The sequence below is a fragment of the Lutra lutra genome, chromosome 6, assembly GCF_902655055.1.
Source record: "Lutra lutra chromosome 6, mLutLut1.2, whole genome shotgun sequence".
In the NCBI taxonomy this organism is placed as follows: Eukaryota; Metazoa; Chordata; class Mammalia; order Carnivora; family Mustelidae; genus Lutra; species Lutra lutra.
In genome coordinates, this window is record NC_062283.1 from 82,690,224 (window position 1) to 82,710,515 (window position 20,292).

The window sequence follows — 20,292 nt, forward strand, 5'->3', positions numbered from 1 at the left end:
GACTTAAACTTCAGTCTCACCATGGCCCCTAAAACCCACCCCAGCTAGAGGCCACCAGCATAAGTGATGCCTTCTTTGAAACAGCCTATTGAAGCTATTCAGTTGAGGGCTGGTGAGAATATCCTATCTGGACATGAGAACCCACGTGTCTTATATAGATATATGCGTAACATAGTATCTTATTGCACATATAGTCTTTTTGTCTACAACTCCTTAATGAATGCTTTGGGATGAAAGGCAACCAGTTCTTTACTTTCAATATCAGAATCCAAATGTGAGTTTAATGGACCAAGATTGAAAAATGAGGAGGAAAAAATATGGACAAGAGATCAAGAAGAAATTACCAATTGTTTACAAATACACCCCCAAAATGCTGACTTAAGATGTCTCCCCAGCAACCCCAATTGGCAAAACACATTAGAGAAATGGCTATGGAGTTTGTAAGGACAGGATTATGACTCAGGAACATCCACAAAGACATTCTCCGATATGAAAATGCCCCAAAAGTCTACACGTGTACTTCTCTTGGGAAAAAAAGCTTAATAGAATACTCCAAGATGAATCAAAAATTTCAAAACTCCGTAATAGTGTGACTATATAAAAGGGCTCTTGAGACTTAACTTAATGTAGTTTGAGTTCCAGTCTTAGAAATGCAATTGAATACATGTTGTCAGAAGCATTCACCAGCCTGAGAACAAGTCTTTATAGAGTTAGACCTTCTCAAATATTTCTCTTCTACTTCTGGGTTTGTTTGTGTGTTTTCCATAATTCCAGAAAAGGTGCTTCCTGAGCCTCATTGTTCACCCCTGAGTTCAGCTGGAATCCTTCACTTGCTGTGGTTGATGACCATTTAAAACATTTAGAAGACTACCTGTGGAAGTCAGGTTCCAGTTCTTGCTAACAGTGGCTAAACACTGGACAGGGAGAAGTCCCCAAATCAGAATTATCTTGTCTCCTCTGTCTTCAACAAACAAAATCAGTTTCCTGGAAAAAGAAGAGTAGGTACCAGTTTCTTAGCCAAGTAACCTGAAAACTTATTTTTTATTTCTTTAAAATTCATTTTTAATGATTTGAATTGTTGAGTTTTTCTATGAAAGATAAGTAAACTTATTATCTCTCACTTGCCACTCTGCATCTTATCATCCATCAAAATTATTTGAATTATTTTTCTGCTCATTATGCCAAAAAATCACTATTGTGTACCTTTAAATATATAGGAATATGCAAAGAAAAAAGATTATAATTAGAAGTAAAATATTAATCGTGGTTATCGCTGGGTGGGATTCTAGTTACTTATATCTTTTTCTCTATTTTCCGAATGCTCAGTAATGTTACCATATCACTTTTAAAAAAGATGATTTAAAATCCATTTGTGTAATTTATAGGTCATATGATCACAATTATTTCTGAATATACAGCAAAATCTCAGGGCCTAAATACACAAAAATAGTATTAGAAGTGATTATCTCTGGGCAATGGATGGAGGGTAGTTTTTCCCTCTTGCGCATTTTAAATTTTTTCTATAATGATAACAAACTATTTTATTATAGAAAATGCTGTCTGTATAAAACTCAAGGGTCCAGGATGGCTTCGAGGAATATATATACTCACACATACCATAAAATATTTATTGAGTTTTATTTCTATTTCACATTTAGAATTTAATAGACTGTAAGACACCCTAGAGGATAAGCCACCTGGTGCCCAGCTCAACATAATCAAACAGGCAGAAGCAGAGAGGTGACACATTAGGACTGTTTTGTCATACTGCTTGAGTCACAAGAGAGCAAGGACTGCTTTAATTACTAGTCATTGGAATTTCTGATAGATATTATGGAAAATTTTAAATCCAGTTAATTTATTTTGGCAGCTTGACAATGGGCTCATTTACAATCCTCTGAGGGAATTGCAAATTTCCCATGCTTCAATTTGGGATGGGGTAGCATTATTCATATAAGAGCACTGTGGTGGAATTCCAGCCTTAATGTTAGTCAGAATATATTTTTAACCCATCAGAAGCCTAAGTCAAGATTATTAGTGTTTGGAAGAAATGGGATAGAGGAAAAAAAATCAATGATAAGTTTTTAAAAATGTGTACATGGTCTACCCTGATATTTATAGCTCTTTAAACCTAAAATTTAATCATTGGAATATTTTCATAGAACCCTGTTATACTGACCCTTCCCAAGAATCTTCCAAAATTCTTTTGACTAATATCTTGAGCAGTGATTTCTTTCAGAAACTAAGCTTTTGCAATCTTAGAATGTGAACTCCACGAGCAGAAGAGTTTTCCTTTCCTTCATTTGCCCTCCATCCAAATCCCCAGTTCATTGCCATGAGCATTTGGAATGTTGAATGAACTCTTATTTCTTGGGAGTGGGAAAGAGGTAGGGCTCAGACCAGGTTAAAGAAAAAGAAAAGTGAAAAAATTCAAAGGTGTATTTGTGGGTGCTCTGAGAACAGTGAAGCCTTTTCATTCATAGAAGATATTTAAAACTTCCAGTGGGCTTGATAAAATCCCAAAAGTTCATTTTTGCCCTTGCTTCCCTTGCCTTTGGTGATGTTCCTAGGAAGATGTTGCTGCGGCTGAGGTCGAAGAGGTTGCTGCCTGTGTTCTCCTCGAGGATTTTGATGGATTCCTTTCTCACATTGAGATCCTTCATCCATTTTGAGTCTATTTTCATGTGTGGTGTAAGGAAATGATCCAATTTCATTTTTCTGCATGTGGCTGTCCAATTTTCCCAACACCATTTATTGAAGAGGCTGTCTTTTTTCCATTGGACATTCTTTCCTGCTTTGTCGAAGATGAGTTGACCATAGAGTTGAGGGTCCATTTCTGGGCTCTCTATTCTGTTCCATTGATCTATGTGTCTGTTTTTGTGCCAGTACCATGCTGTCTTGATGATGACAGCTTTGTAATAGAGCTTGAAGTCCGGAATTGTGATGCCACCAACTTTGGCTTTCTTCTTCAATATTCCTTTGGCTATTCGAGGTCATTTTTGGTTCCATATAAATTTTAGGATTATTTGTTCCATTTCTTTGAAAAAAATGGATGTTACTTTGATAGGAATTGCATTAAATGTGTAGATTGCTTTAGGTAGCATAGACATTTTCACAATATTTATTCTTCCAATCCAGGAGCATGGAACATTTTTCCATTTCTTTGTGTCTTCCTCAATTTCTTTCATGAGTACTTTATAGTTTTCTGAGTATAGATTCTTAGTCTCTTTGGTTAGGTTTATTCCTAGGTATCTTATAGTTTTGGGTGCAATTATAAATGGGATGGACTCCTTAATTTCTCTTTCTTCTGTCTTGTTGTTGGTGTAGAGAAATGCAACTGATTTCTGTGCATTGATTTTATATCCTGACACTTTACTGAATTCCTGTACAAGTTCTAGCAGTTTTGGAGTGGAGTCTTTTGGGTTTTCCACATAGAGTATCATATCATCTGCAAAGAGTGATAGTTTGACTTCTTCTTTGCCGATTTGGATGCCTTTAATTTCCTTTTGTTGTCTGATTGCTGAGGCTAGGACTTCTAGTACTATGTTGAATAGCAGTGGTGATAACGGACATCCCTGCCGTGTTCCTGACATTAGCGGAAAAGCTTTCAGTTTTTCTCCATTGAGAATGATATTTGCGGTGGGTTTTTCATAGATGGCTTTGATAATATTGAGGTATGTGCCATCTATCCCTACACTTTGAAGAGTTTTGATCAGGAAGGGATGCTGTACTTTGTCAAATGCTTTTTCAGCATCTATGGAGAGTATCATATGGTTCTTGTTCTTTCTTTTATTAATGTGTTGTATCACATTGATTGATTTGCGGATGTTGAACCAACCTTGCAGCCCTGGAATAAATCCCACTTGGTCGTGGACGGGACTGGAAGAGATTATGCTGAGTGAAATAAGTCAAGCAGAGAGAGTCAATTATCATATGGTTTCACTTATTTGTGGAGCATAACAAATAGCATGGAGGACAAGGGAAGATGGAGAGGAGAAGGGAGTTGAGGGAAATAGGAAGGGGAGGTGAACCATGAGAGACTATGGACTCTGAAAAACGATCTGAGAATTTTGAAGGGGTGGGGGGTGGGAGGTTGGGGGCACCAGGTGGTGGGTATTGTAGAGGGCACGGATTGCATGGAGCACTGGGTGTGGTGCAAAAATAATGAATACTGTTATGCTGAAAAAATAAAAAATTAAAAAAAAAAAAAAAACTTCCAGTGGGCACCGGGGTGGTGCAGTCGATTAAGCCACTGACTATTGGTTTCAGCTCAGGGTCAAGAGATGGAGTCTGGCATTGGGCTCCATGCTCAGCATAGAATCTGCTTAAGATTCTCTCTTTCTCCGCTCCTCCTGCTCAAGCTCTCTCTCTCTCTCTAAGAAATAAATAAATCTTAAAAAAGAAGAAGAAGAAGAAGAAGAAGAAGAAGAAGAAGAAGAAGGAGGAGGAGGAGGAGGAGGAGGAGGAGGAGGAGGAGGAGGAGGAGGAGGAGGAGGAGAAGGAGAAGAAGGAGAAGAAGGAGAAGGAGAAGAAGGAGAACAAGAACAAGGAGAAGGAGAAGAAGGAGAAGGAGAAGAAAAAGGTATTTAAAACTTCCAGGTTGTGTTTTAGAATCTTCTTTATATAGGCTGATTGTCAAAACAGACTTGAGTGAATATTTATGAAGCATGGGTATTCATCTCAAGGGGGAAAAATTTCAAAGCAAAAGATGTGTTCAATTTTTTTTTCTTTTTCAAAATGCAAATTTCTCTCTTCCCGGCTTTTTTGTTGTTGTTGTTGTTTATGATTTTTTTTAAGACAATAAAGCACAAGTTTATAGCTAAAAGTAAGTAGTCCATTCAGGATGATCATATTTCCCCCTCAAGGTTTTGGGAGCATGAGGAAATCAAAAACCCATTAAAATTATGACCGGGGGAAGGGTAAGCGTGATACCTAAATACATGTTGGAACAAGAGAACAGCTCACTGGTGGGAGCTTCAACTTCACCACCACTCCCTCTGGGGCTAGGCTCATCTTGATAGAGTTAACTGCCTGCTTGCATATGCTTTACATTACTCACAACTGGCAACCTGAGAAAGCTGCCGGCATGTGGGAAGAAGTATGTCTTGCTTCATTACTTCTATTCATTTCCTCCTGAGTCTCTGATCTCAACCGACTTTCAGCCAACGCTGAAGAAAGAACTGGCCTTTATCTTCTCAATAAGTAACTGATACGCAAACACGACTGCAACTGAATAGTCAGTTTTCATGATTTAGACTTCAATATTCTCACATGATTAACTTAAAGTAAGTCCTTTAAATTCAATCTGCCAGCTTTGAAACATATTGTCAGTGTAAGGGTTCCTCTTACCTTATTTTACTTTGGCAACTGGCGTTCTTGATGGAAGAGACCTCGTTCCCCAGTTGCCAACTCATTTCTCATTTCTTGGATGCAGTACACGCTCTGGCCTGAAGACTCCGCCTCTTCCTTTCCCTCACTCTTGAGACTGGCAGTATCCTTACCATAAGGCATATTTTCATCTTCTCGATGATGACCAGTCTTGACTGCAGAGTTCAGCCCTGTGGAATACAATCGAGTGAGGTGGGTGATGTTTGTAAGGACACTCACTTCTTCAGCAGCCCAGACCCATGAGATGATTTCCCTGACACCACTGTGAATCAAGGAATAAATGCAGCCTCTCTAATGAGGGGGGCAACCTTATTTCCTCTTTGATGTGGATCTGTGATAAAAACCAGAGGCACCTGGGTGGCTCAGTCAGTTGAGCACCTGACTCTTGATTTTAGCTCAGGTCATGATCTCAGGGTGGTGGGATCAAGCCCACATGGGGCTCTGCACTGGGCATGGAATCAACTTAAGATTCCTTCTCTCCCTCACCCTCTGCCCTTCACATCTGTCCTCTCTCTCTCTAAAACAAACAAACAAAAAACCCAGGAGTAAAACAATAATGAAGAGCCCACAAAAAGCCCCTATACAAATGCAATCAAGGCACTAATATAATAAATAAATAGATGGTAATCTATTTAGCCAAGCATTGCTCCAACATCTTTGATGGATGGAAGCAAGCATTGTAATCCACACAGCAGCCCTACAACAGAGGTTGCATTCTTATCTCCATTCCACATAGGAGGAGAGCAAGACACCGAACGGTTAGATAATCTGTCCAAGCTCACACAGCTGGTAAAACAGGATTAGGATTCTGGATTCCAACCTAGATCTGGCCTCAGACCCCATGCTCTGAGCCACTGGGTACACTACCTTTCTATGAGAGGCTTTGTACAAACATATATTTTTAAAATGAAAGTCATATATCATCAACATCTCCCAAACCCCAAAGGAGGGCACATGCCTGGTTTAGTGATTTTTCTTAATTTCTGTGTTTGCTTGAAAAAAAAAACACTTAACTTATATTTTTTAAAACCATAAAACCAAGTTGTTCAGTTATATGATTAATGAATCACCTTAACTTAAAAAGAATGAAGTCATATGAAAAACTAGAATATTTCCCTGCCAGAGTCACAATGAAAATATAAATTTATAAATTAAAATGTATGTCAGCGGGGCGCCTGGGTGGCTCAGTGGGTTAAGCCGCTGCCTTCGGCTCAGGTCATGATCTCAGGGTCCTGGGATCGAGCCCCACATCGGGCTCTCTGCTCGGCGGAGAGCCTGCTTCCTCCTCTCTCTCTGCCTGCCTCTCTGCCTGCTTGTGATCTCTCTCTGTCAAATAAATAAATAAAAAATCTAAAAAAAAAATGTATGTCAGCAACATACTCCTAAATTTTATTCAGGGATGACTTTCTTCCCTTTTTTGAAAAAAGAAAAAACAGTCAGGCATGCTATCAGTGGGCAGGTCTAAGTTTAAATCACCTCAATGCATTTGTACTCTCTCCATTATTGTCCATTAAGTGTTTGCCTCTTGGTTGTCCATCATTTACTTTGTTCTTGGCTGGGTCACTTAATGGCTCTGATCCTTAGCACCTGCAGGGATATGGGATGGTTTTGAGATAAATGATGTGAAGGGCTCCGGTGGATACCTGCCTATGATAAATCACAGTTACTATCACTGTTGCCATTTTCATTATTAATAATTCTTCTCTAGAGGATGTGCTGGCTTTGTCTGCCCAGTCTGTCCCCTTCTTACTTCTCCTGGTATTTGTGCCTCCCACTCCCTTCCTCTGAGGGATTCTTCCCAGTTCTGTGGTGTCTGGAGGGGCTGACTACAAGGGTGGGTTAGGACTCGCGGTGGTCCTATTGGGCATGTACCTGGAATCCCCAGATTGGAGGGGAAACAAAGTTCTTCTTTTAGTTTGAATTAGAATCTCTAAGAATCTAACATCACATTTGTGGGGCATATACCTGTAGAGGAAACAGAGAGAATCTGAAGCCAGTTCCTCGGTGGCTAAGCTAAGGAAAAATATACCTGAGCACAGCTTGACCCTTATCCTTCCAGGTACAGTAATTACTAGTGCCCCATTTATATTCAGTTTTCAGAAATTTGCAGTTGAAAAACTTCTGACCAAGTAGGTTATTCATTCATTCATTTATTCTTTCAGGCATTTATTCATCAGATGTTTATTAGATGTCTACCACATGTTGGTTTAAGTGAAAAATTATTTATCTGGTTCTGGAGATATATGTGTATATGTATATATATATATATGTATATATATATATATATATATATATATATATATATATATATCTGTATCTCTCTCTCTATGTATATATATATAGTATGTGTGTGTGTGTGTGTGTGTGTGTGTATATATATATGTATGTATATATATATATATATTTGGTTCTTGATATTTATAAGAAACTGAGTAGCTGGACAGGTTTCAGAGGAAAATTGCAATTCTGGGTCTGTTTGAATTTTTGGATGGTCTTAGGCATGAGGGATGGTTTATGGCTTTCTGAAGCAGGCCTTGGGGTCTTGGCTGAAAGTAGGACACTTAGAGCCAGGCTACCATATCCCTCATTTTGTAAAAATCTGAGTCCAAAAGTAATTTTTATTATTTTTGAGAATACAGAAAGTCCAGAAGGTACAAATAAGGGAATAAAAATCATCCATAGACCAAATACCAAGAAATAATCTCTGTGAATATATTGGTATATCCATTTCCAGTAAGACCTTATTTTGTGAGTAAATTCATGGGTCTGTGAGTAAGTTGATGAGTCAGAATTATTTTGAACCTTCAAAGATATTCTATTTTTTGGTCCTCTTCTGTCACAACTAAATTAGATGGCCGTTTAGGGTATAATAAAGGATCTTCAACTGGATAATCAGAGCAGCATTTAGCTGTGCCTTCTCATCAGGGGTACAAATTCTGCCTAAGTGACAACTGTCCATGGCCAATGGGTCATGTTCAGCAGGAGATCATCAGAAACTCTGCTTGCAGCTGCCACTTGAGCAGTTAAGCATGAACTAGATGACACATGTGAGAAACTGGCCGTCCTATCAGACCAAAGAGGAGGCAGTGGAAACCTAAAACGGCTAAGTTCTGAGGCTCAGTTAAACTCCAGCCTCTTCTTCCCACATACAAAGGACACCCACTGATCCACTAGTTTGCTCTTAAATGAGTTCCATCAGAAACTGATCCATGACATCTCTCATAGAACTTAAGGTCACCAGTCCTGTCTGGATGTTTTGCTACTCCATGACTCAGAGGTGTCCTGTCCAGAAGGATATAGGATTTCATCCCTGTGGGTAGTTTAGAAACTATTCTTGTGATCTTATTTATAATATTCATTTCCTTTAAGAAATTATGGCTAAAGTTCTGCCTGAATCATCACAAATTCTGAACTAATGATATCTTAATTAATGGTTTTGAATCTCTTAGTTCTTATTTTTCACACGAATGAAATCTTGTCATAAAATGGCTCTGGTAATGGTGAAATATCTTGTTTTCAGACTAACTGTCCTACTAACTACAATTATATATTCTAGACAAAATGTAAAGATTACTTGTTCAAAGTCACTAGAGAAAGTCCAAAAGGAAGCAGAATTGAGAAGTTATTCAACACTTAAAAGAAGCAAAGATATGGGTAAGACCCACATTATTCAATTTTTCCCTGGATGGGGGTGGGGGACACACTTCAATCCAGGGCATGGAGGATGATCTCCAATAGAAATCCCTAATCTTAGTAGCCTGACTAAGTAGCCTGGACTACCACAGTAGCTGGAAATTGAGAGAACAAATCTCAAAAAAGGAAGGAATCAGAGTAATAGAAGCCCCAAAATCTGTGTATTAACTTCCCTCAAATTATTGGTTAACCTCTGAACTGTATTTATGCAGGATAAGATTCTAAGAAACTCAGAAGGAAAGAGATAGCTGGAAAAGCTGAAAGACCTGCTCATTGGTTTCAGTGGCCACTCACCATAGAGAACACAGAGTTTAGACTTCAAGACCCACCCAATTAGAAGCATTTGGTGAATGTCCCAGGCTTCCATTAAAACTGCACAAGGGACATGCATTAGGAGTGAAGACTTACTCTCAACCTCCAAAATATGCTAAATGAAAGAAGCCAGATGCAAAGGACTACATACTGTGGGATTCATTTATTGCATAGTTAGAGAAAATAAATTTATAGAGACAGAAAACAGATCAGTGGTTGCCTAGGACTGAGCGTAGTGGTGGGGATTAACTAAATAGGCACAAGGCAGCTTTTTGAAGTGATGGAAATGTCCTAAAATTGGATGGTGGATAAACAAAATGTCATATATATGAATTATTCATATATATATGGATGAACAAAATGTCATATATATATGTGTGTGTGTGTGTGTGTGTGTGTGTGTATGGATTATTCTATTTTAAAAGGAAGGAAATTCTGACATGTGCTACAACATAGAGGAACCTTGAGGACATTATGTTAAGTGAAATAAGCCAGTCACAAAAGGACAAATACTGTATGATTCCATTTATATGAAGTACCTAGAGTCATCAAATTCACAGAGACAAAAAGTAAAATGATGGTTTTCTGGGCCTGGGAGGAGAGAGGAATGGGGAATTGTTGTTTGGCAGGCATAGAATTTCAGTTTTGCAAAATATAAAGGGGTTCCAGAGATAGATGGTAGAAATAATTGCCCAACAATGTGAATGTGAATGTATTTAATGCCACTGAACTGTACACTTAAAAATGGACAAAATTGCAACTTTTATGTTATGTACATTTTACCACAATTTTTAAAAATTGGCTTGTGGTAATTGTACAGCTCTATTAATTTGTGAAAAATCACTGAATTATGCACTTATAATAGATGAATTTTTTGGCATGTAAATTATACTTCAATTAAGCTACTAAATAGACCCTGAAAAAAAGTCTTTTTCCTCAGACTAAGAAATTTTCCTTGGGACTAATGACAAAACTAAAATAAACCTACACTTAAGAAAGGCTAAAACCAAGATTTCCCAGCTCAAGGGGATTTTCCAATAATACAACTACTCATTAGAATAAAAATCACACACTCTTCAGAAAAAAATAACACAATTCAGGTTGTCCATAATGGACTATCACAACACCAACTACGTAATTAAAAATCACTAAATGTAGCTCATAATCAAGAGAAAAATTTTAGTTAATAGAAACAGGCTAATAGACAGTGTAGATGTTCAAATTAACATAAAGAGATTTTGAAATAACTAAAATACTTAAAGCACCTATAGGAAATGAGGTAGGGAATTTTAGGAGATATAAGCAATTTGTAGAAAATTTGAGAAAGAAAATAACTAAATGGAAATATTAGAACTAAAATGTATAATATTTGGAATAAAACATTCATTGGATGGCATTAAAAGATATTTGGCCATACCAAGAGAAAGCATTAATGGCTTTGAAGATAGAAGTCACCCCAACTGAGGCACAGAAAAGAAAAGAATTTTTAAAAATAAAAGGAACCTGAATTGCCTGTCAAATGATATCAAGCAGTCTAATATGCATGTAATGGGAGTTCCAAAAGGAAAGGAGAGAACGAATTAGGCAGAAAATTATATTTGAAGAAATAAGGACAAAAATTTTCTAAATTTGATTGAAATCAGCAACCCACGAATCCAGGATACTCAGTGAAAGCCAAGCAGGATAAAAAGAAATAAAATCACATCTGATAAGATCATAAGGAAGCTTCTAAAAACAAAAGATGGAAAGAAAATCTTAAAAGCAACTATGGTTTAAAAAAATTCATCCCATAAAGATAACAACAATACTTATGGTTTCCTTCTCCATCAGAAAAAGTAGAATCCAGAAGACAATGGAACCACATCTTTAAAATGTTAAAAGAAAAAAAAACTCTCAATCAAGCATTCCGAATCTGGTAAAAACATCTTCTGAAGTGCAGGTGAAATAACTTACCTTCAAATAAAAAGCTGATAGAATGTGTTGTCAGCAGACCTCTCTCATAGGAAATGACCCTGACCATTCCTCTGGCTGAAGGAAAACGGCAGGTGATACAGTTTGGATCTATTGTTAGGAAGGAAGAGCATTGGCAATGGAAACTATCTTTAAAAAATAATAGATTGGGGATGCCTGGGTGGCTTAGTGGGTTAAAGTTTCTGCCTTCGGCTCAGCTCATGATTCCAGGGTCCTAGGATGGAGCCCTGAATCGGGCTCTCCGCTCAGCAGGGAGCCTGCTTCCCCCCACCACCACCCCTCTCTACCGGCCTCTCTGCCTACTTGTGATCTCTCTGTCAAATAAATAACATCTTTAAAAAAATAAAATTATAGACTTTTTGTACTTCTTTTCTTACATTCTTTAAATGTCAATTCATAGTTCAAAACAAAAGTGACAATACTGTATTGTGATTTATTTCATATTGAGAAGTCGGAAATATGAAAACAATACAAAAGGTGAAAAAAGTGTTAATGCAATTACACTATTGGGAGATTGTTACACCATATGAAAAGTGATATGTCTATTCAAATTACAACGGAACAGTTAGGATGTATGCTATAATCCCAAAAGAATTCATTATCATGGATTAGTTACTACTTCAATTTAACAACATTTCCATTAAAACTAAGAAGCGTCATGTGAAAGTTACTTTAAAAGTTACTTTTAAAACTCACAGGAAAACACTATAAAGTTATAATAGATGCAAATATTTCCAATAGAAAGACAAGGTTTTTCTATGAGTATTCAAATATTTTCTAAGTCATCCTCTCTTTTACAGACTCAGAGAAGGTTTAGAATAAATAAGGTGATGTGTTTGATGCAAAGATTTAGGCAAAAATAACAAGTTTTCACATTTTATTGTAATTCCTCAACTCAAGCCTTATAATGCAGGATAAATTTAAAATATCACTATTTTAAAATTCAGTATCCAGGTTTGGACTAGACAGCAAAACTCTCCACAGGGACACTACCCTGAGAAACTGGTCATATTTTGTGGCTTCATAAAAATAAAAATAGTTAAATAAATAAATAAATAAAAATAAAAATAGTAAATAATTATTGAATGTCCATCATAGGTGCCAAGGATAAGAGTTAAGAGCAGAGTTGATGACCATCCTGACCTTCAGGGAACTCTTCATCTAAAATAACACATACAGGGGCACCTGGGTGGCTCAGTGGGTTGAAGCCTCTGCCTTCAGCTCAGGTCATGATCTCAGGGTCCTGGGATCGAGCCCCACATTGGGCTCTCTGCTCAGCGGGGAGCCTTCTTCCCCCCCCCTCTCTGTCTGCCTCTCTGCCAACTTGTGATCTCTGTCAAGTGAATAATAAAAAAAAATTTAAATAACACATACATAATACAAACATAATACACAAAGCACACAAATAATTGAAACTCAAGACAGAATGCAAAAAAAAAAAATGAAAGAAAGAAAAAATCCAATGAGAAAATCATCAAGTTTAATGGAGAACGAGATCATCTCTAGTTGCAGAGATTAGGAAAATCTTCAGAATGTTTGCAATGGACCTTGAAGGATGAGTGGGATTTTCTTGGTGAAGAGTGAGGAGTTACAACAATAGACACAGAGGCACAAAAGTGGGAAACTGAAGTGTGTGAGTGGACGATCCAGTTACTCAGTTCATCTCTGTTACTAGGGACTAATAGAGGAGTCATCAGAAATAACTTGCACAAAGCAAATTGGGGCATCCTCTGAAGGGATATGCGGGTCCCAAAGAATTCAGAACTTTGTTCTCTGGGTTATAGGATGTCATGTCTACATGCCAAGGGACTGACATAATCAAACTCTATTCTTGGGGAAGACAAATATGGCTGATGAGCTATAGACAAGCAAGACTGCAGAGTCCCATAAATATGTCCTACTTCCCTGAAGGATTACAGCATGCCAGGGACTCAACTCGGATGCCACTGGAACAGAAGCCAGAGCTAATGTCTAGGAGGATGCTGCCATGGGATTCCTAAATCACCTAATGTCACACATGGAATGCCTCCAGACTCCCAGCTCCACATGGGGTTCCGAGCAGCATATAAAGCTGAGTGACATCAAGAGCAGATTAAAACACATTCACAAATCACAAAACACAAGCTAGAACAGAACAGATGCTATATAGTTGTTTTGTCCTTCTGGACATGAGCAACCATGGCTGAACTGGGCAGTCAGGGAATAGCTGGAACTTGAAAGTAGGCATGTCTACTGGGATAGAGTCACACTGAAAGGACAGATTCAGCTTCAGGGGGAAGGGGAAGTCCAGTTGGGCAAGCAGAATGTGGAGTATGGGAAGCACAGCCATCAACTATAGGTAGAAATCGAGATAGAATATCTCACCACAGTGGGGTCCAACCCCCAGTAACACTGCGGTCTTCCCTTATGACAGAGCAGAAGTAGGGGAATCCAGCACAGTCAATAATCACAGATGCTAGCAGAGAAGCAGAGTTATGAGGGCACTAGCATATCTGTCACCACTCACAAGAATGACCCTGTTAGGCTTAGGGTCGGGGAAAGACATCAACATGGGAAGGGGACAGCCACTTACTCTCTGATGAGACTCTTGAGACTGCCCACATTATAGACACTGCTATCTTGCAGTCTAGTCAGGTAAACAAGTTCTGAGGCACAGAGAACAATCACCGAAACTGGGCTATAAATTTGAGAGTATGTGTTAGGACCCAAACATAAAGCCAATTAATGGAATTGGGGCCCAGAGTCAATATCAGTCTTAGATATTCCACGTTGAAGGGACCAGCTGGAATTCTTTAAATCTCCCCTAATCCTGGTTGGGATCATGGTTGAGATTGAGTAGAGGCAAGTCATATGAGTAAGGATGAGAGAAGGGTGGTCAAGGCTGGGAAGCCAGGCCTCCCCTGGCTGGAAAGCATCAGCCTAGTAGGGAAGCCATGATTCTGACCAGGAGGCTCAGAGCAAAAAATCATTGATGAGACAATATTGGAGCTGGATCTCTTCTAAGAGATAAGATTTTTCTCAAGACGGAGAAAAAATAAAAAGACTCACCAGGCTGTGAGAACAACACAAGCAAACAGGGTGGCCAGAATGTCAGTGATTCTCAGGGTTGTAGAGAGGGGTGAGGTCAGGGAGACATGGTTAAATGAGGCCCCCTAACCAACCTAAGTATTCAGGATTTCATTCTATAGGTAACCAGCGGACATTAGAGATTTTGAGGAATTCTGGACAATAAGCTTGACCATTGTATCGGAATTCTACCTCTCCACCTTCTCAATTTGGAGGGGAGGGTTTTCAACCATAGAAATACTGACAATGCCCTCCCTGCTCCAATATTGGATCAAATGGGATCATTGACCCTTGTGGCTCAGCCTGTGTCCCATGTCCAGTCTGATGAGGAGTCCCCATTCTCACTTCATCTTGCAGTCTCTGTGGACACTTTTCTCTTTCTCCTTTGTCTCAGGGTCTTGACCAGCACCTGCCTGGGAGAAGACTCTTCAGGCCTCATTCTGTGGGCTGGTGTCGGCACATCAGTGTTGCTCTGTGTATAACCCTTGCCTCCGCATATTTGTGTGTGATACTCTGGGCTTAGCCTTGACCCCACCTGCCCACCTAAGAATTCCCTTTGAGATAGATAAATCTTGGATGATGACTGTCCCAAGAGGTCACAGAGGGAATAGTAAAAAGGTCTGCTAGATGCTGTTTATGTTGGCACGTTGTCCCACATAAACTCTGACCTTGGTTTGATGTTCTGACTAGCCAGAGGACTGTCACACCATTTGTTCTCTAGAGGACTTCATTTTATTTATTTATTTATTTATCTATTTATTTATTTATTTTATTTGGCAGAGGAGAGAGTGGGAAAGAGAGAGTAGCAGGGGGAGGGGTAGAAGCAGGCTCCCCGCTGAGCAGGGAGCCAGATGCAGGACTCGATCCCAGACCCTGGGATCATGACCTAGCTGAAGGCAGACACTTAACTTACTGAGCCTCTACCCACGTGTCCCAGAGGGCTTCATTGTGTTGTACTGAGTGACAAGAGGCCTCACCAGTACAAGCTGGGAAGTGTAAAAAGAGAGCTTAAAAAGAAGAAGGAGGAACTAGGGATGAGGGAGAAAAGAAACAACAAATAAACATAAAATAGGCACTATTTGTCTGTATGCTTCTGACTGAGCACAGACAGCAAGTCATTCAGCAAAAACTAGAGTGTTGGTTGTGAATATTGCATAGCTTCTTATTGCTTCCTTCTCAAAGATGCTTCAGGATAAAGCTAAGAAATGAAACCCTTTGTCATTTTCTTTTCTCCTTAAAATTGGGAAGGAACAGGAGAAACATTTCATGGGTAAAAAGGTACCTGACAGGAACCACAAAATAAAAATTCAGAATCAACCTTTCTGGTCTAATTAATACAATGCATTTGGGTAGAGGAACATTTATTTATAAGCATTACTATGGGTTATTTAAAAATTCAAAGTAGTAGTTATCAGGGGTATGTTTGGGATAAAAAATATACTAAGAAATTCCCCATTTCATGAGCCTAGTATCTGAACCAAAGTATCAGGTTTGAGATCACCATGTTTTGATCCAGTCATACACCTTGGTGCTAGAACCATGGTGAACAATACTTGGCTTCTTCTTTTTCAAATACCTCTGAGAAAGAATTTTGTCAACAGCGTGATAACATAGAAGTGTGGTGTTCTGCCCTTCTGATTCTCTGATGAGAGAGATATTACACAGAAAGAGAAAAAGTGAAATTTGGTAGCATGAGCAGATCCCAAGAATGTAAATTAGTATTCATCTGAATTCAGATAACTTGATTCTCTACAGTACTTGAAGACCTCTTCACAGAAAATAAATTAAAGTTTTCAACTTTGACAGAGAGCTACTTTCAACTACAATATTTTTTTGTAGGCTGAAGAACTAAAATTATCATTTGAATTTATATAATGGCATTTCTGGGTAAAACAGCAGAACCTAAATCTGGCTATCTTAAGCAAAAAGGCAATTTAATGGAAAGATTGAGGTCTCGTGGAATCACAGCAAGCCTGGAGAATCAGGTCTGGAAAATAAGGAACCCAGTGCTCCTATGAGACATCAGGAATCCCCATCCAGGTTGTGGAGCCCCATCCTCCCAGCCTCAGACCACCACCACTGCTATTCAGATGAATGCTCTGACTCCAATCTCCAGATTCTTGGAGCATTTTCTTGAAGTTGAAAGTTCCAGGTGTGCTTAGCTGGTCAAACCAGTCCCAAGTAGTTCAGCAGCAGTAAGATGCAGGGACAGGCAAGAACCTGACTCATTTAGCTTCCAAAAAGGAAGGCAGTCTCCAGTAGACTACATACAATGGGAATCTTCCCAAAATGGAGAGTGGGGTGCAAACAGGAAGGAGTATTAAAGATTAAACAGTGAAAAATTACAAAGGTTCCTTACAGTCTCCCCATTTGGGTCCACAGATTTTTTTTCCTGTGTAACACAAGCGTAATAGAACTGAGATCACTCTCACTGCTTCCCAAAGGGAACTGTCTAAATTAAGTAGTTACTGCTTCCTATCTCTTAATCCAGGATCTCTAGATGATGTATGTTTCCCATATTTGCAAGATGTGATTTAAAAAAAGGATTCATCCTACAAAGTAGGTGAGAGAGGAGAAAGAAGAGTTCAGTTAAGATATGTATATATACATGATAGAATGGAAAGTCGAATGTACTTGAGGTTCTAGTCTTAATTTCTGTAAATAATTATGAATTTATTGCTAATTTTCAACATTCAATGTTATCAGAAGCAGCTACGCATTGATTGTTGACTTTCCTTCTCTTTGGCACATCCCATGTTCCTTATGCTTTAGTCAGCATAGGTGGTTGCAGTTCCTGGCTTTATTGAGTTACCCACAACTTATTACTTATTACTGGAGGGACTGAGCCCCCAGAGGTACTGTATGTAGGAAGTTGCATTAATGAGATACATGGCAGAAGGAGGAGGTTCCCAGAGATCACATGGGTTTGATTTATGCTCTTCCTTAGCGCCTTTGAGAACAAAACTGTATTTTTCTTTGATAGCCAAGACCTCTTTGATAGTCAAGACCAGTAATCCCTTTTGATCCTGATAGTGACAGTGTGGCACCCAATTCACTAACATCATTGTTGTATCCAAGCAGATTATTAGGAGCAATTATCCTTTAGTTCACAGACCCTTGTATCCATAATCTATATGAAAAAAATCTCTTTGGATCAGACCATTTATATTAAGATGCTGACCCTACTGACCATTATGGAAATAATGCGCATTTTGTCTCTGATAGTTAAGTAGAGTAATGTGGTCTCTGCCACCTCTGCATGCTCTAGTCGACCATGAAATGAGGTAGCCCATTTCTACTGTCTGGTCTCTGACCAGAATCTCCAGTCTTCAGAAATGATGTTTCCTTTACCAATGTATGGATGAAGATCTTACTGAAGACAGTAGATTGTTAAGACAGTTTATGATGTAGTTGGGTAAGATGCTTCCAAGGGATCACTCCATATTCTCCATGTATAAAATGGCACGCTCTTTTATTCTATGCCAAGAAATGTTTTCATCAGGCCCAATATTTTGTGGGCTAGAGTAGAAACTGGGTTTGGGTTAATTAGCCAAACAAATTATTGGAACCACAGAGGGCTACTCAGGCCTGCTCTGGATGCAAAAATGCCTGCTAAGCACATCCATCTTTAAAAATTCAGTCAGATATATAATTATATTCCCCCTGATTTGTCAAGCACCATCTGTCTTCCCCCCACACAATCCGCAGATTATTTTCCCATAACATTAGCAGAGCTTGGAATTCTTATGGTATATAAACCTTCTCATCAAAAGAATGATTTTGTAATTGTGCTCAAGTCAAGTTGAGATTTAACTCCAATTATTTCTCTGTGAAGTGAAGTGTCAAGGCAGGTAGGAAATTTAGAAAATTAGTTCTTCCTTCAAGAACTCTTTCCTCAGACAAAAGAATAGTCTTGAAGCAAGAGAAGAACAATATCATCCCAGCAGGAGGGGGAAATTGTGCCCTTGGGAAACAGAAACTCCATACAGTATAGGGTGAGGATTTGGGTTCTTCAGATGCAAGTTCTCTCATGGATTTCACCCCACTGTCCACGGCCTACTCTTTTTTAATGGATGACCACATTTTTATGGAAATGACTTACATAGCAAAACATTTATTGAATTGATGTAATTTGGCATCTTTTAGAATAAAAAAAATCTGCTTCTGAATTTTGGCTATTACAGATTTATAGCTGCAAGGTAATAAATTCTTTCATTGTGGCTACAGAACATCCCTAAATTTCTTTCCATGGCTTAAACTGAGAATTTAGAGATTTGCGTTTATCGCTCTCTGACTTTAAGCCATCCAATGTTATCAGAAGTAGCTACCCATCAATTTTTTCATATCTGTCACATTGTTTTTATGGTGGTGACAACATGGTCTTCCAAAACATTATCCTCAATGGATCCTGAAACATAGATGTCCACAGGCAATCATTCCATTCACTATCTTGTCATTACAAGCCACAGGCTACTGGATTACCAACCCAGAAAAATAATAGGACATTTAGTTCCCTCTACATTCTCTCAGATTGAGATTGTCTCCAATTCCCCACATTTCCTTAAAGGTCTATTACTCAAAACTCCACTCTCTGATAGAAATTTCTGAATAGTCTGGTTAAGAGATTGGGTGGATTCAAATCCTGACTCTGCCATATATTAGCCAATTTAAGCATTCTCTTGCATTCAACTGTCCTCCTTTGGAAACCAGAACAATAAATCTTATCTCAATGGCTCTCACGAGGATGAGGGAATTAAGACATGTAAATGCTAAGAATGGTGCTTGGCATTGTGAATGTGCTCAATAATTGTTAGCTTATTGTTATAAAAATAATGGTGATTAGTATTACTATTATATTTATTGTCAGACAAAATTCTTGAACATAAGTGAAAGAAACCAAATCTGGACATCTCGAGCAAAACAAGAGCAATTATTGGAATATCTGGCATCACAGAAAGGATGGGAAGAGGGAGGACCAGACCTGAGAAGCATGAAGGGACAAGAGAGGTCTTAAGGACTAGACAATCATAGTCAAAGGACAGACAGGGCAGCGGGATCTGGTCCACACATCACTACTGCTCCTGCAAAAGACAGACCCCAACCAGCTCTAGGTTCTTCTGTCAAGACTGAAGTTGCAAAGCACTCATTAAACTGAGCCTGTATCACATGCTTCTAGGCACTAACTGCCACCAAGACTACATAATGGGAGTTTCCCCAAATGGTAGTTGGGGTGTTATTAGGAAAGATGAGTTAGATATTGAAAAGCCAAAGGATGACGAGTGTTGAAGTCATTAGGTAGCATTAGTGTCACACAGAGCCAATGATCAGCAATCCATGGGTATGACAACATGGCCAACACGAAGTTTCCTCTGATTTGAGTCTGAAATGCATGTGTCGTAGAAAGGAGGTTTTCAGTTTTTCTGACAACTTTTAGTATCAAGTCCTACCATCTACTCCAGGAAACTTTCCCAAGGAGCTAGTTCAATTCCACCTGACATCTTCTCTTCCTCTCCAGACTCACTTCATTTTCCAGGTCAGGATCCCAGCTTCTTCTCTCCAGCTCTAGGAGAGGGAGGGACCGCTGAGAAACAGAAAGGTCAAAGATGCCTTCAGGGATGGGGTAGCCTTAGCTCATCTTTGAAGGATGGGTTATTCTGCATAAGAAGGAAAAGATATGGCTGTTCAAGCCACTGAAATGAAGATGCGCAAGGCCACGCCAGCAGGACTTGCCTGTCTCTCTGGAAGTTTCATCATGAGGATAATGAGAGAGGGAGATTGAAAGGAAGGCTAAGTCCAGTATTTAGAAGCCCTTAGTTGCCAAGCTAAGATTTGAAATTTAAAATGCGTATAAACTTAAAAGGA

At 38.9% G+C, this 20,292-nt stretch overlaps 1 long non-coding RNA gene across 1 annotated transcript; it reads right to left on the reverse strand.

The window, feature by feature from the left end:
* Positions 1-297: 297 nt before the first annotated feature.
* LOC125101772 (uncharacterized) lies at positions 298-11,418 on the reverse strand. The gene is made up of 4 exons (XR_007127918.1): positions 11,347-11,418; positions 6,865-6,975; positions 5,350-5,558; positions 298-984 (listed from the first exon to the last, which is right to left on the reverse strand). It is a non-coding gene; the product is annotated as an uncharacterized LOC125101772 (long non-coding RNA).
* Positions 11,419-20,292: the final 8,874 nt, after the last annotated feature.